Source organism: Lontra canadensis, unplaced genomic scaffold (assembly GCF_010015895.1).
Source record: "Lontra canadensis isolate GAN:19392208 unplaced genomic scaffold, GSC_riverotter_1.0 scaffold45, whole genome shotgun sequence".
NCBI lineage: Eukaryota > Metazoa > Chordata > Mammalia > Carnivora > Mustelidae > Lontra > Lontra canadensis.
In genome coordinates this window covers 13,998,851-14,013,120 of record NW_022631039.1, presented here as the reverse complement: position 1 = coordinate 14,013,120, position 14,270 = coordinate 13,998,851, and the positions used below count along the sequence as shown (strand labels likewise).

The 14,270-nt window shown below is 57.0% G+C and overlaps 1 protein-coding gene across 1 annotated transcript in view; it reads right to left on the bottom strand.

Moving 5' to 3' along the window:
* Positions 1 to 12,373, bottom strand: part of LOC116876547 (mitotic spindle assembly checkpoint protein MAD1-like) — a 190,673-nt gene extending 178,300 nt beyond the window's left edge. The window contains exon 1 of the mRNA XM_032872806.1: positions 12,229 to 12,373. The gene's annotated coding sequence lies outside the window, so the exon portion shown is untranslated. The remainder of the gene's footprint in view (positions 1 to 12,228) is intronic.
* Between the last annotated feature and the right edge of the window lie 1,897 nt (positions 12,374 to 14,270).

Sequence of the window (14,270 nt, the reverse complement as noted above, 5' to 3'; positions counted from 1 at the left end):
AGTCTGCAAATGGCATGCTCCCATAACAAAACACGTGCATTTTTTTTTTACCTCAGTGGACGTAAGAGAAATGTCAGCCTGGAAAGGTAACCCGAAGGGACAATATATCAACACCTAAAAATTAAAATTTGAAGCTCCGATGCAGGATCCGAGAGGAGCCTGCCTAGCCTTGGAAGGAGGAGGACTGCCGCATTAAGCAGGACAAATGCGAAATTAGAAACCATGGGCGGGGTGATGTACACTACCCTCTTCCAGGCTTTTCTCAAGGATCACGCAAAAGTGATATGAAGGAAGAAAGAAGCAAGGTCTGAATCCGAGCCTGAATTTAAATCACTGCCCGGGCCTACCCCACAGCCGGGGCAGGGACTGAGACCCCAACTCACAGCAGAGCCCCCCACTCCACCTCGCAGACTGCTGCCGCGTTCCGAGCCCAGCTCCTGCCATTCCCCAGTAGCTAGGTGGCTCCCCGGGAGCTATATGCAAGGCTAGAGGACGGAGGCAGGAGAACAAGGAAGTGCAGCACAGACCCTCCCAGGACAGCAGGACAGCAGGTGTGGGGACAGGAGGACAGGCACCCAGAGGCAAACGGAACAAATAAACACAGCAGGAGGGATTCCTCTGGGAGGTGGAGGGGATGCAGAGAGGATATGACCATGGTTGCTGGAGGAGAGCAGGGTGTGACAAGGACCAGGAATGGATGTGGACAGTGGGGGGCCTGCAGACATAGGCAGAGACCTCATCAGCAACACCAAAGACCAGCAGTCAGCACTGGGCACCCACGCAGATAAAAACATGTCACCGTGGTGTGCGAGGTCTCCACTGTGGCACACCCCTGGGCCCAGTCCAGCACAGGTCCCCTTACACTGGCTCTGAAATGGACTGGACTCTGCATTCAACACTGTCCACCGACCCGCAGCCTAGATAGTGCCTGGGAGCCAGGCAGACAGGCTGGGTCTTGGGCCCTGCCAGGGCCCCTTACTCAACTCCACATGCCCCAAGATCCATCTGATCCGTAGGCACACAAAGGAGCTAGCCGTAAAGGACTGACTCACGCCCTACAGAGTGACAGTGCAGAGTCTGCAGGACTACTAACCTCTCTGATCTGCAGCACTCTCGTCCCTAGCATGGAGGAGATGGGTGTGACGAGGGGCACACTCAGGCCCCTGCCGGCCACAGAGCGTGTCTGTAACATCAGCCCGGGTGTCGTCAGCACTCCTCTCTGCCTATGGAGAAACCACCCACGGCCATGCAAAATCCATCTACACCAAAGGCCCAGAGCTCCAAAGGACCCGGTGGGAGCTACTCAAGTCTTGCCTGAAGAGGACAGGCTGGTCATCAAGACAGAGAGACTGGGGACAGCAGAGAAGGCCAGGGTACCCCAGGAAGGGTGGGTCTCGAGGTGGGCAGAATAGCTCCCCACCTGGTCCAGGTCGAGCGCCTCAGCCTCATCATCTCAACTCACAGGGACAGAGGGCTCTGGTCCAGTCCTGCCTGGCACACCGTGGCAAGGCCCCCAAAACCACGTGCCAGGTCAGCGGGCCCCAAGACATCCCTAAGGGCATGTGTGTGGATGGGAAACCCTGACAATGCAGGTCCCAGAGCAGGACAGTGCAGACATGCCGTGGCTTAGTGACCATTACTACTCAGAAACAGCTGCAACCCCCACAGCAGCTTCCATCCAGTAAGGACAGCTGGAATGCCCCCAGACAGAGGACTGAAAACAGACTGCCCAGAGGCACTACCCCTCTGCACACGCCAGGTACATCCTGGCCCATCTCCACAGCTCCCTAGATAGCTGCAGACGTAAACACACGTTCAGGAGAACGTGCGCTCACCATCTCTGTGCAGAGCATAGATTGCCATGCAGAATGAAGCTGGGGTGGGGGTCGGCTTCAGAGGGGGGCAGGGTGCAGAGCGATTAAAGTCACCACAATGGGGAGGGGGTAGAGGGCGTGCACTTGAGAGAGCACCAGGGACAGACCCAAGCCAGGCCCTGTTGACAGCCGGCTGCTTCTCAGGAGACAGGGCAGGTACTGGGTGCTTTCCGCCTTTCCTTCTGTGCTACCTAAGCCCAGGAATTTTCAGCATTAAAAAGGAAGGCGGACGAGAGCAATCCTTTTAATAAGATTAGGAAACTTGTGGGCTCTGAAGAAGGACGCGGGAAGAAGATGAAGACTTGGATCAGAAGCAGCCGCCGTTTCAGTTCTTTTGGGAGAGAAATGGAGGTAAGAGGCTGGGATGTCAAGCTGTGCACAACCTGCCTGGGCTCAGGCACCAGGACGGAGGAGCCCGTGGCCCGGGCCAGGGCGGCTGGAGCGAAGGCTGGAGGCACACCATCTGAGTCTGCTCCCCGCCCCGGCCTCCTTCCCTCGTGAGCCTAGTCCCCATCGATGCCAACTCTGGTACCCTCACTCACCCGGGAGAAGCAACCAAGTGCCCTGAAGTCTTATGTGCACCCAGTTACATACTCGGCGGTGAAATGACTCAAGACCTGTCCCAAGAGGGAGGCCGGGGGCGGGGAGCCAGACCCTACCTGCGCGGCTCCAGCCTCCAGGGCCCTCCTTCCCCAGCTCTGTGTCCCATGGGCCCATCGGGAACAAAGGGCCCCACCCCACAGAGCTTCTACAAATAGGGAAGAACAGGGAAGCGACACAGCTTCCTCGAGGAAGTGTTGGTGCTAAAAGCATTTGATGCGGAACACACTCTTCTCGTGTGCTTAAGTGGAAATTGGGCATCACAGGAAACCAGCATACAGGCATGCGTGGCATGCTCCTTCAAACTGCCAAGACCTGGAGGCACCAAGATGCCCCTTGCTCAGTGAGTGCGCAGGTGAACTGTTCTGTCCAGCGCTGAAGAGAAATGAGCCATCAGGCCACGCGAAGACATGGCGGAACCAGGGCAGCCCAACTGGAAAAGCTACACGCTGGGGCACTCCAACCGTATGATGCCTGGAAGGGGCACAACCACGGAACAGGGAAACATCAGTGGCTTCCCAGGTCTGGGGGTCACATGGGGACAGGGATCTGAGGGCAGTGACCGCACTCTGGGAGCTGGCACCGCAGCGGTGCACACGGGCCATCATGAATCCTTCCAGCTGCACAATGCACACCAAGGGCCAGCCTCAAGGAAGGACAGGCTTCCGTTAACAACCGTGGGGCAATAACGCTGTGTGGATTGTACCAGACCGAGCTCTGAGGCGGGGGGATCGCAGGAGAGCTACTGCTGAGGCAGGGCAAGCGGGACCCCGGCAGTCGGTATTTGCCCCGTAATGTGTCTATAAACGCAAAACAGCTCTAAAAAACAGCCTATGAAATCTAAAGACACAAAAACTTTAATGTCCATACTGTAACTATGCCATTTATAGAGTATTGTTGAAATGCCCTATTAGTAGAGACGGCAAACACAGCAGGGGACAACCGGGCAGGGGTGCTCTCGGGGCAGCACGCGAAAGGTCTTCACAGTGGTAGAGCTTTCGTGCAGCTACACATGTGCTAGCACGACAAAGAACCGGCCCCCACCGCCACACATGCACGCGCACACACACGTGCACACACACACGCACGCACATAGAGCAGACACCAGATGCCCGGCTTTGATTCTGCACTACAATCACGGGAGACGTTTCTAGAGCAGAAGCTGCAGGAAAGCTATGGGGGACCTGTCCCACCATCTTCACAACTTCCAATGGATCTACAGTCATTCACACAAACACAGAAACCCAAACTTAGTGACCAGGCCCCAGCACCAGAGGGTCACCTGGGGCCCCGCCCCTAGCAGACTCCAGAGCTCAGCAAAGTCACCACAGCAGTGCTCCCAGGCTCTCACCAGTCTGCTCTGTCCCCTAAAGGGAAGCACACCTGGGTTTGGAACACAGGTCTATGCAGTCACTGTTCCCCAGAAGTGCCCGGCGCAGAGGCCAGCACGCAGAGCTCACTCCAGCAGGGTCCGTGGACGAGACAGCAAACGAGCGGGAGTGGGAGGATGGGTCCCCTCCATCCCTTCACAGCACCCCATCTGTCTGCACTGTGGTCCTGAGCACGGGAACCTTGCGTGAAGGCCGGCTCTTACAGGCCCTTAGAGACAGTATGAGAAAATACTCGAAACAGACCAGTAAGAAAAATAACCCACATCAAAACTGATGAGGTAGACATTTTAGAAAACAACAAATGGGGGGGGGCCCAACTGGCTGAGTAGGTGGTGTGTGCTGCCCTTCATTTTGGGTTGGGAGCTCAAGCCCCACTCTGGGCAAACGGATTACTTAAAAATCTTAAAAAAAAAAAAAATGGAATTCCATTAATCCAATAAACAGTATCCACCAGAAACAAACAGCACGTGTCACCGTTGGCGGCGAGGTACCGAAGCTCCCCGATCTGCACACAAGGACAGAGCCCGCATCACTTCCGCGAGGCAGTCGACGGGCAGTCCCGACAATAAGAGGGGAAAGAAAACAAGGAAATGAAAGGCACGAGGGCTGGAGAGGAAAAGGCCAGGCTCAGCTCTGCCAGAGCTGCTTTCCAAGGAGCAAGTTCAGCACGACTGCTGTGCACAGGGCAGCAGCCAAAACCCAAGTGCATCTCAGCACACCAGTAACACATACGAGGTCAGAGTCCTCAGAGAGGCCATTAAAACTGCACTGGGAACAGAAAATGCTCAGGAAAGTGTCTAATAAAATGCATGTAACATGGGATGTTCTCATTCAGAAGACAACATGTAGATGTCATGTCTTCCCAAACCGATTTACAAATTCACTGTAATCCTTATCATATTCCAGCAGAATTTTTCACGTAAATGGACAAACGGACTCTGATGTACATAAGGATACGCAAGGACCAGAATGAGCCAGAGAATCTTAGAGAAGAACCAATGTGAAGGCTGACTACCAGGTACGGACCCGTCATAAAGCTGTACTACTGAAGACAAGGTGGCAGGGTAAAAAGACAGAGAGAGGCAATGGAACCGAACAGAGAATCCAGAAGCTGGACCGTCCAGGAACACCCCTGGCGGGTGGCAAAGGCCCTGGGACACTCCACGGGAAAGGGCTGGTCTCTCAACAGATGATGCTGTGCCAAGTGCATGTTCAACAGAGAAAAAATAATCTTTCTGAGAATTTTAAGTGAGGTATAACCAACACATAGCATTACTTTTTGGCATACAACATAACGACCCATTGTTTGCATATGTGGCAAGATGATCACCGGGGTAAATCCAGTTACCACCTTGTGGGGAAAAGATCCTGACACACACGGCCTGTCACACCCAAGGTGAGACAATAAAGCAGTCAGGAAAGAACAGCTAACCATCTCCATGACTTTGGGAACCACAACTGTGGCGACTGAGGTCACCAAGTCTCAGGAGGTGCTGACACAAAGGTAACAGAATTCGTAAGCTGGTCTGCGCTAACATTAAGAGCCGTTACTCGTCAATGGACACAATTAAGAGAGAAGCAGCAAGCCACAGATGGGAGATGCGGCAGTATGCATCTCCCACGAGAGAGTCGTGGTCAGAATATGGAGAGAACTCCACGAGAGAAGGGCATATAGCTCTAAACCCTCACCCAGGGAGGGCCCACCTCACTGAGCACCAGCAGACCCAAACAACAGTGGGGCCCCCCCGCAGCCCACCAGAGCTCGACCAAAGCCAGAGTCACAACATTCTGGCACAGACCCAGGGCACCCATAGGGCGGGTATCCACAAAACAGCCTGCAGCCCCAGTGACGCTGAGCCCACATGGTGGACATCTTCTGCCAGCCAGCACCACACCCTGGCATGCCTAACACAAAGGAAGCCCCTAGGAGGACCTCCGACCACCTGTCTGCTCCCCAACCAGGACCTCTACCCACCCCTCACACCACCACCACCACCAGGGCCACCCCCCAACTCAGGAAATCTTTCAAGGGTGGGACATCATCACTACCAAACCACGCACTCTGATCCCCAGGGTGGTAAGACACCCAGGGCCTGCATCCTCCTCTCAGAAACCAGTGCAATCTGGAATTCGGGCTAGGAAACAGTTAGGATATAGATAAAAGAGTTAAGGGAAGTGTCTGCTTTCATTTGTTTTTTAAATTTCTTGCTAAAAAGTTAGCTTTTACGGCTGAGGTTCTATAAATAACAAAATTCTATAACCATATTGTAGAGTATTAGGGGCACACTGGAAATAGCTCATTTCCAAATAGGAAAATGGTTTGTGCTCACCCAGTTCTGGAAGCCAATTTTCAATTGCTTAAAATAGTCATGGTATTTTACCAAGGTGATTACACTCTCAGCTATCAGTAACAATTAAACCCTGAGACTGGAGCCGCTTAATAAGGTCTCAAAATAAAGCCACACGCTCCAAGCACTGTAAGCGGAAATGTCAACCACACAAACAGGGCCCGCAACGGGACCCCGGTGCACAGAGCCCAGCCAGCAGGCCTGCAGTCGGCCTGGCGCTGAGCTGCGATAGCAGCAGGGGGCCACACACACCACCCTGCCCAGGGGGAGGCGGGCGGGGGAGGGCGGGGGAGGGGGGTCTCTCCTCAGCAAGGACAGGGGAAGACCAACAACCCCATGCCCTCAGGCCTGAGAATAGACACCACGGAGGCACCCTGAGGAGGATGCACCTGAACAGGAGCAGGCCTGGCTGGGGTGGGACAGACATGCCGCAAGCCCACAGGGTTACTGCGATCATGGCCACACAGTGGGCATGCCCGTGACGTGCAGCAGGCCGGCCGCATCCCCGCCCACACAGACAGGCCTGATGAACGGCTTCATCATCCCCCTGGCTGGCCAGACGGGACCCTGCAAGCCGGACCCGGGGCTGCATGGGAGATTGCTATCGACCCATCGGGAACATGCCTTTGAGCAACAGTCAGTCTAAGCCATCAGTCAGTGCCAGGCAATCAATAGCTACTCTTTCCCAAACTCAGCAAGGCCCATGAGCACCAGGGGTCAGGGCGAGGATGGAATGAGGCCAGGAAGGGCCATTGGGTTCCAACCTGCTGAGACAGAGAAAATGGAAATTTCCTGCCTTGGGACCTAGACAGTCACCTTGCAGGACAGAAAATGCCCAAGAAGACAGCCAGGCTAAAACCTCACAAAGATGGGGGCACAGTCTGGGCACAGAGGGCCACGGGGTCCGCAGGTGGGGGTCACAGCTGCCAGCTCCAGTTGTGAGGCGCTGGTTTGACGAGGCTCTCCCACAGGGATTCTAACTGCTAGAACCCAAGTGATCTTGGCCAACAGAGAGGGCTCGCAGCCGCTGGCCCCCCTGGTGTGGTGATCCGAGGATATGGTGGACAGCAGCATGGCCACTAGGAGGACAGGAAGGTTCTTTCCATACCTGCTCATGGCCAACGGGGAGATCTTTCCAGAGGGACTCACTTAGCATGAACACTGGACCCACGGGCCCTGTGTGCAGCAACTGCTTCTCTGCTCTCGAATCCCTTCCAGTCACCTTCAACACACACAATGAGCACACCTGCTTGACCCATGGGAAATCTGTGAGTGGGATACTTCATAGAAGGGGTGCTGACTTCTCCCAGAATTGGGCGATTCCTGCGGCACACGGCAGCTAGGGCCAGGAGGAGCTGCCCCTTCTGAGTGGCACACCCACCCCGTCTTCCGGTCCACCCTATCCCATTGCACAGGACCAATCCCCACATCTGTGCTCCCCACCGGCCTTGTAGGCGCCTAAGTCTCCAAGCCTTGGCGTCCACAGCATAACCCATCCGTAACTGCGCAGGTGGTAGGCCACGATGTGCTATGGTCACCTGCCAAGATGGGGACATTTCTGCAGATGGAACTAAGTTCAGAGACCCTGAAACCAAAGGATTAGGCTGCCTTGGCCCCAGACCAAGCCACAAAAGCTGGGAGAAGCAAAGAGTTTTGCTGGTGTGGGCAGAAAAGGAAGCCACAGAGAGATACAGCGTGGCCTCGACCCCCTGGGGCCTCAGGGGCCTCAGGGAAAGTGTGAGAAAAAACGTGAGCAGACAGCAGCAGCAAGGACAGCCAGCAAGGATGGGACCCCTGTGGTCCTGCAACCACAGAACTGAACTCTACAACAGGCCCAGCCAACCTGGGCCCAGCCAACCTGGTGCAAACTCTCCCCAACAGCCTCTGCACCAGCACCCCTCAAGGCTGGGGCTGCCACCCAATGCGGTCTGCTAAGACCTGGGTCCCTAGGTCCTAGGAAGCAGCCAGGCCCGCCCAGAACTGTGAGATAGCACCCTCGTGCCATGTCCACTGCCACCCATGGCCATAGCACCACCGCAGCAAGAGAAAACCAGCAAATGCAGGCTTGGCATATGGAAGAACCATGCTGGCCCACGTCCCCACACCCCACGCCTGGACAACAGCTCGGAGCTGCCGCCCCAGAAATGCCACTGGGCTACCACCTCCAGGATGGTGAGGAACTACCTGTCCCCAGCTCCCAGGGGCCGCTGATGCCAGGCTCCACAGTCGCAGCCAGAGGAACAAAAACTCACAGCCACCCAAAACCTGGGCATTGTCGTGAGTCGGGGCCTTTGTAACAACAAAACCTGGAAGCCATGAAAACACCACGTGACACCCAGGCATACGTCTGTAGCGTGCCCGCTTCATGGAGTCCTGCCCAGCAGCAAAAAGAGACCACACACTGACACAGGCACAAACTGGGCAGATCGGGGAGATCCACAGAGTGGAAAAGCCAGTCTCCCAATGGCCACATGCCAGACGATTCCACGGTTACCATACTGTTGAAAGGATAAACTTTAGGGACAGAGGATGGATGAGTGGTTGCTGTGCCCAGGCCATTGTGGGGCAGGCGAGGTGGGTGTGACTGGGCATGCGTGAGGCCATGCAGCACCTTGCCAGCGGCAGCGATGCCAAGCTACACATAAGAAGACAGACGTGCACAAGCGTGTGCCCGTATCAGCTCGTGGAACCGTGATGACATAGAAAGGAAGCAGCGAGGAAGTGGTGCAGGGTGTGAGGAAACCTCTGTGCTATCCTTGCCTTCCTGTGATGTATAACTATCTCAAAACAAAAAGCTCGGAATACGAAAAGTCATCAACAGGGCTAACCGTTACAGCCTGAGGAGCCAAGAAGAAGTAACCGCTCAGTCCTGCTAGGATCCCAGGACAGAGCAAGGGCGGAGCGTTAGCTAAGGGAACAGGAGGAAAGCGCGGACGTCAGTTAGTGATGCTGGTCAGGTCTGGTTCGTGACCAGTAATGACCCCGCCACACTGACGTGAGGGGTCAGTACGGGGGAGATGGAGGGCAGCGGACCGCGTGAGGACTCTCTGAGCTAGCCTTACCTTTTCTCTATCAATCGCAAACTGTTCTAGAAAATGAAGTTTATTAAACACAAAAGCAGTAGTTGTTTGAAAGCCAACAAGACCTTATCACTGCGCCCCAGGAGAAGAGCAGCCACCAGGGTGGGCAGGGTGCTGTCCGCCGCTGGATGCTAACCAGGACAGACCTCGCAAGGAGGATAGCCCCAGAAACACAGGGCCTCCTACAGATCCAGCCGTGAGAGCTCCCATGAGGCTGGACAGACAGCCCTGGAGATGGAGCACTGCATGCCCACGCACAAGCGGTCCCGGGATCCCCACGAAGACTCCCGACCAGCCACAGCACCCTGTGGCCCCCCTTCCAAGCAGACCTGTAGCTCTTAGGCTGCCACACACTTGGGGGCTGGGAGGGGAGCTGCATCCCCTATGAGCAGGGGACACGCCCGGTATCTGTGGCTTGTATTTTTCCTTCTATGATGTATCCTACAAGTGAAGTCGGTTGCTTCTGACCATGCCCACCCCAGCCCCGGGCCTGACAACCACCGATCTGTTCCCGGTATCCATGAATTCAGCGTGTTCAGATCCCAATGTGAAATCATGCAGTACTTGTGCTTCTCTGACTTATTTCACTTGGCACAATTCCCTCCAGGTCCCCCACACGTTGTCACAAATGGCAGGACTTCCATCTTTTTCACAGTGAAGCGATATTCCATTGTGCGCCGATGCCGTGTCTTCTCTGCCAGCTCCCCTGCGGCCGGGCACCTGGGCTGCTGTGAACGCGGGGGAGCACACACCTGTTCCACACGCTGGCTCCGCTACCCGCGGGGAAACACCCAGAGTGGGCTTGCCGGATGGCACAATGGTCCCAGGTTTCCATTCCTTGGGTCCCTCCAACCCATTTCCTCCTTCGTGGTTTTCACATGCCTCACGAGCACTGTCCACACAGCAGCCAGTCGGGCTGGCCCATGAGGCTGCTTCAGCACACCACGGCCCTGCTTGCTCTGTGGATGGCAAAACGGGGACCCGGACGGACTGAGCACATTCTCCAAGGGAGCTTCCCACGCTGGGGACTGCAGCCTGGCCTTGCTCCCACATACAGAACATCAGGTCCAGGCGTCCCTCACCCCAGCCACATGCAGCCCCTCCGTCTGAGCCGTGGACGCACCCTCCGGGCAGGCATGCCATCCACCTCTGGTTCCCTCTGCCCTTCACGGTCTGGACCGATGCCAGCAGCATGGGCTGCCCCTTCATGCCCATGCCCCCAAATCCTGCACATGACTCTCACAAACTGACTCTCTGGCCCCAGCTCCGCCACGGCTTCAGCTCCAACAACTTCCACCACACGGGGCATGAGTGTGGGGCTCAGTTGGTTGGGCGGTCGGCTCGATCTCAGCTCAGGTCACGATCTCAGGGTCATGAGAGAGAGCCTCGTGTCGGACTCCATGTCCAGCTGGGAGTCCGCTTGGGAGCTTCTCTCCCCCTGCCCTCACCCCCCACCCACCGTGTGCAAGCACACTCTTCCTCTCTAAAACAAAAATGTAAAAAAAGGAAAACTTCCATCACAATTAGCAAACGTGTGTCACCGTTTCCTTTCCCGTGAGACTGTAAGTGCTGGAAGGGCCATGACCCCGCCCACGCGCAGAGATGAGCTGGTGGCACACAGTACATGCTGGGGAAGGAAGGGAAAAATAAGTGGCAGCACCAGGAGGCGGCTCCATAGCCCTGACCATCACCCACCATGAGCACCCAGGCCTAAGGACCGTGTCCTCGCCTTTGCCAGAAGGCTGCCAAGATCCTGGACATGGCGCATGAGGGGACGCTGCATGACTCTCCGGCAGAGACCACTCGCAGAGCCAGGATATCGGGGGCAGCACCAGGAACCTCTATGCAAAGGTTGGCCGAGCATGACCTGGGAAGCCCCTGGACCCAGGGCCCCGAGTAATGTCAAGGCTCTGAGTGACAACATGGCATGGCAAGGAATGTGCTGGAGAAGCCATGAAATGGCAGGCTTTTTGTAGCTGAAATAGGACTGTCCCCTCCAAGCTTCATAAGCAGGAGGTCCCAGAGGCTGAGAGCATGAGGCATAACTCCTGGCGTCCCCCAGGTAGACCGTCACTCCCTGGCATGGCCTACAAGGCCCACACAGTGTGAGGTTTGGGGCAGCTGGAAGGTGTCTTTGGCCAACAGGCTGGACAGCCCACATCCGTGCCTGGAGATTGTCTAGGGCCAGATTCAGGCTCTCTCGCCCCCGTCTCCTAAAACTTCAGCAACCAAGGGAATGTTTAGGTAACACGCTGCCTGCAGACTCTGTCCAGCTAGACATCAGAAGCTTGTCAGGCACAGGATTAGAGAGAGCCCTGTCTCCACCCATAAGGCTGGGAACAAGAACATTCAGCCCAGGGCATCTGGCCCCAGAGACCATTCTCATTCCAAACCATAGGCCACAGGCCAGCCCCCACTTACCCTGTGCTCACAGGTCCCTGAAGGAAGGGAAGGCTGCCCTCGCCCACAGCCTAGGGCAAGGTGACCCTGCCTGCGGACCGGGTCAGCACAGCCCCAGCCCTGCCCCTCACCGGAGCACTGGGTGGCGGGATGGCCTTCCAGAACGGGGCCCACACCTGAGTCCCAAAGGAACCAGCGGGGTTTACAGAAGTCTTTGCTGGGATTCAAGAACCCGAAAGCATCCCAGGATAAAAGGCCACCTTGAGGAAGCCACCATGACTCTCTGCTTTGGATACAGGGAAGTGGACGCTCTTCTGTGGGAGAACACGGGCAGCTCCACACGAGCCTGACCAGTCAGACCACATAAACCACTGTGGTTAACGGTGCCCTTCCCTTGGTAGCGATCTTGACAACCATGCATGTCTGGGGACCAGGTGCTCTAGCTAGACATGGCAGGGACAGGCTGGTGGCTGCAGGCCGGGACAGCAGGCCTCCCAAGCAGGGCCAGCCCGGGCAGCCCCGCCACACCCCGTACCTTCGTCAGCAGCAGGACCCGCTTCTGGAGTCTCCGTGCCAAGGCCTCCTGCGTCTCCCGCTTCTTCCTCTCCTCCAGCAGCTGGCTGCTGACCTGGCGGACCTCCTCCTGGAGCTGCTGCCGGGCCTTCTCCAGCCCGCGGGCGCTGCATGAGAAAGGCGAGAGGGCAGAGCGGTGAGACCTGGCCCGCGGGACACCACCCCAACCACGGGCCCCCCAGGACCAGGACACGCTCGTCACGCTGGTCCCAAAATAGAGCTGCACGTGCAAGCGGCACGCTGCCATTTCCTCACTGGTGAATAGCTACTTAGAGCTTTTCAGGAGTTTCTGGATTTCAAAGAGACACCCAGGGTGATCCCAGAACACGCAGGCGGCGGGGGGGAGGGGGAGCTCAACCCCACACACAATGGGGAAAATTGTCGGCACCACAGCGCTCGGGGAGAAAGCACTTCTGAATGAGCTAAATTAGCAGCAAGCACTTCCATCCGGATCCCAGCAGCCAGATGTGCAGCAGTCGGGGTGAGGGAGCCCCCTCTGCCCGAGCTGGGCCCGTTTCCCCGCGCGGCCCGGCCAGCCGCCAGCAGGGGGGGCGAGGACACCCCAGGGGGCCGGGGCACCCGGGTGGCTGCTCACGACAGGCCACGATCCCGGCACACCGACCTTCCCTGTGGGCCCCACCTGGGCCAGCCCCCTCGGAACCGACCCTTCAGAAGACCATGGGTGGCCCCGTTCAGGACCCCGCAGTCCTGACGGCCCATGGGCTAACACCCACCCCCCTGGCACGGCCACAAAGCACCTCCAGAGCCTGGTCTTTGCCTCTCTTTCCCCCAAAACGCCCTTAGTGCCCCCGTCCTGCCAGGGAGCGCCTTCTGCTTCTGACGTGCCCAGCACGCACGGGAAGAAGAGTCCTCGACTCCCGAGACCACACAGCCTCACTATTCTACACCCGGAGTGGCCGTCCCCAGGGCCTGATGGAGGGGACGATGACCAGGGCAGCCCCCTAGGAAGCGAGCTCTGTGGAGAGGAGTTGGGAAGGGAGGCGTCCTGGGAAAGGACCCTCACTAAGGAGCCAACCTCTCCGTGCGGGGAAGGTGCCTCTTTCCACAGGAAATCCTTACCATCTCAAGAGCCCGGGGAAGCAGAACATACATCTGGACTGTGCCATGGGGGGCTGCGGGGCGCTCACAGGAGCAGCGCCAGGGAGGCGGGACCAAGTCAGGCTCGGGCTGAGGGCCGTGGAGGGCACCTACGGGCTCAGCCACACCCAGCCTCCGACTGCAGCCTTTCAGCTTTGATCACTCAACTTGGAGAAAACCTTCATCTACGGGGACGACAGACAATGCCCGTTTCTTCTCTCCCACACATGAGCACAGAGTTTTGTTTTTCAATATAGAAGTGAAGGGGATACACGCAGAGAGGAGAGAGTGGACCACGGCCCGGGCCCCTCACTCTCACCTCCCTTCGGCCATCCCAGAGTCTCACACCCAGGTGTGACCCAGCTGCACGCCTGACCGACGGCTCCCAGCCCTCCAGGTGCTCCACGACCAGACACTTATGAACAGGCGCACAGAGCCATTTGAAACAGGCCTATTAAGAGGCTATTTTGAGTTCTAACTCCATCTAAACTCTTCATAGGCCAACCTGATAATCAAGCACTGTGACGTCGACCCCAGAATCACTGAACTCGGGTGAGCAGCTCACGAGGGCTTGGAATCCATGTTCCAACCCGGGCTACTGAATTCGACCAGCCCCATTCCCTCACTCGTGCATGCCAAGGCGAGAACACAGCCAGCATGCCATCGACCTGAGCCGCTCAGAAGCTGCCCTAACCACCAGCTCGGCGGGGAAAGCCTTGGGGGAGTCTGCCAAGCCCCGTGTCCCACAAAGTGGCAGCACAATGCCCTCATAGCCATGTGGAAGTCAGGTGGGAGACCACCCCAAGAGCAGGTGGCAGCTGGGGGTGGGCAAGCTGGGGGCACAGGACGCCTGTGTCTTCATCTCCTGGCTGCCAGCACACCGTGCAAGCCCTTAAAGCACCAGCA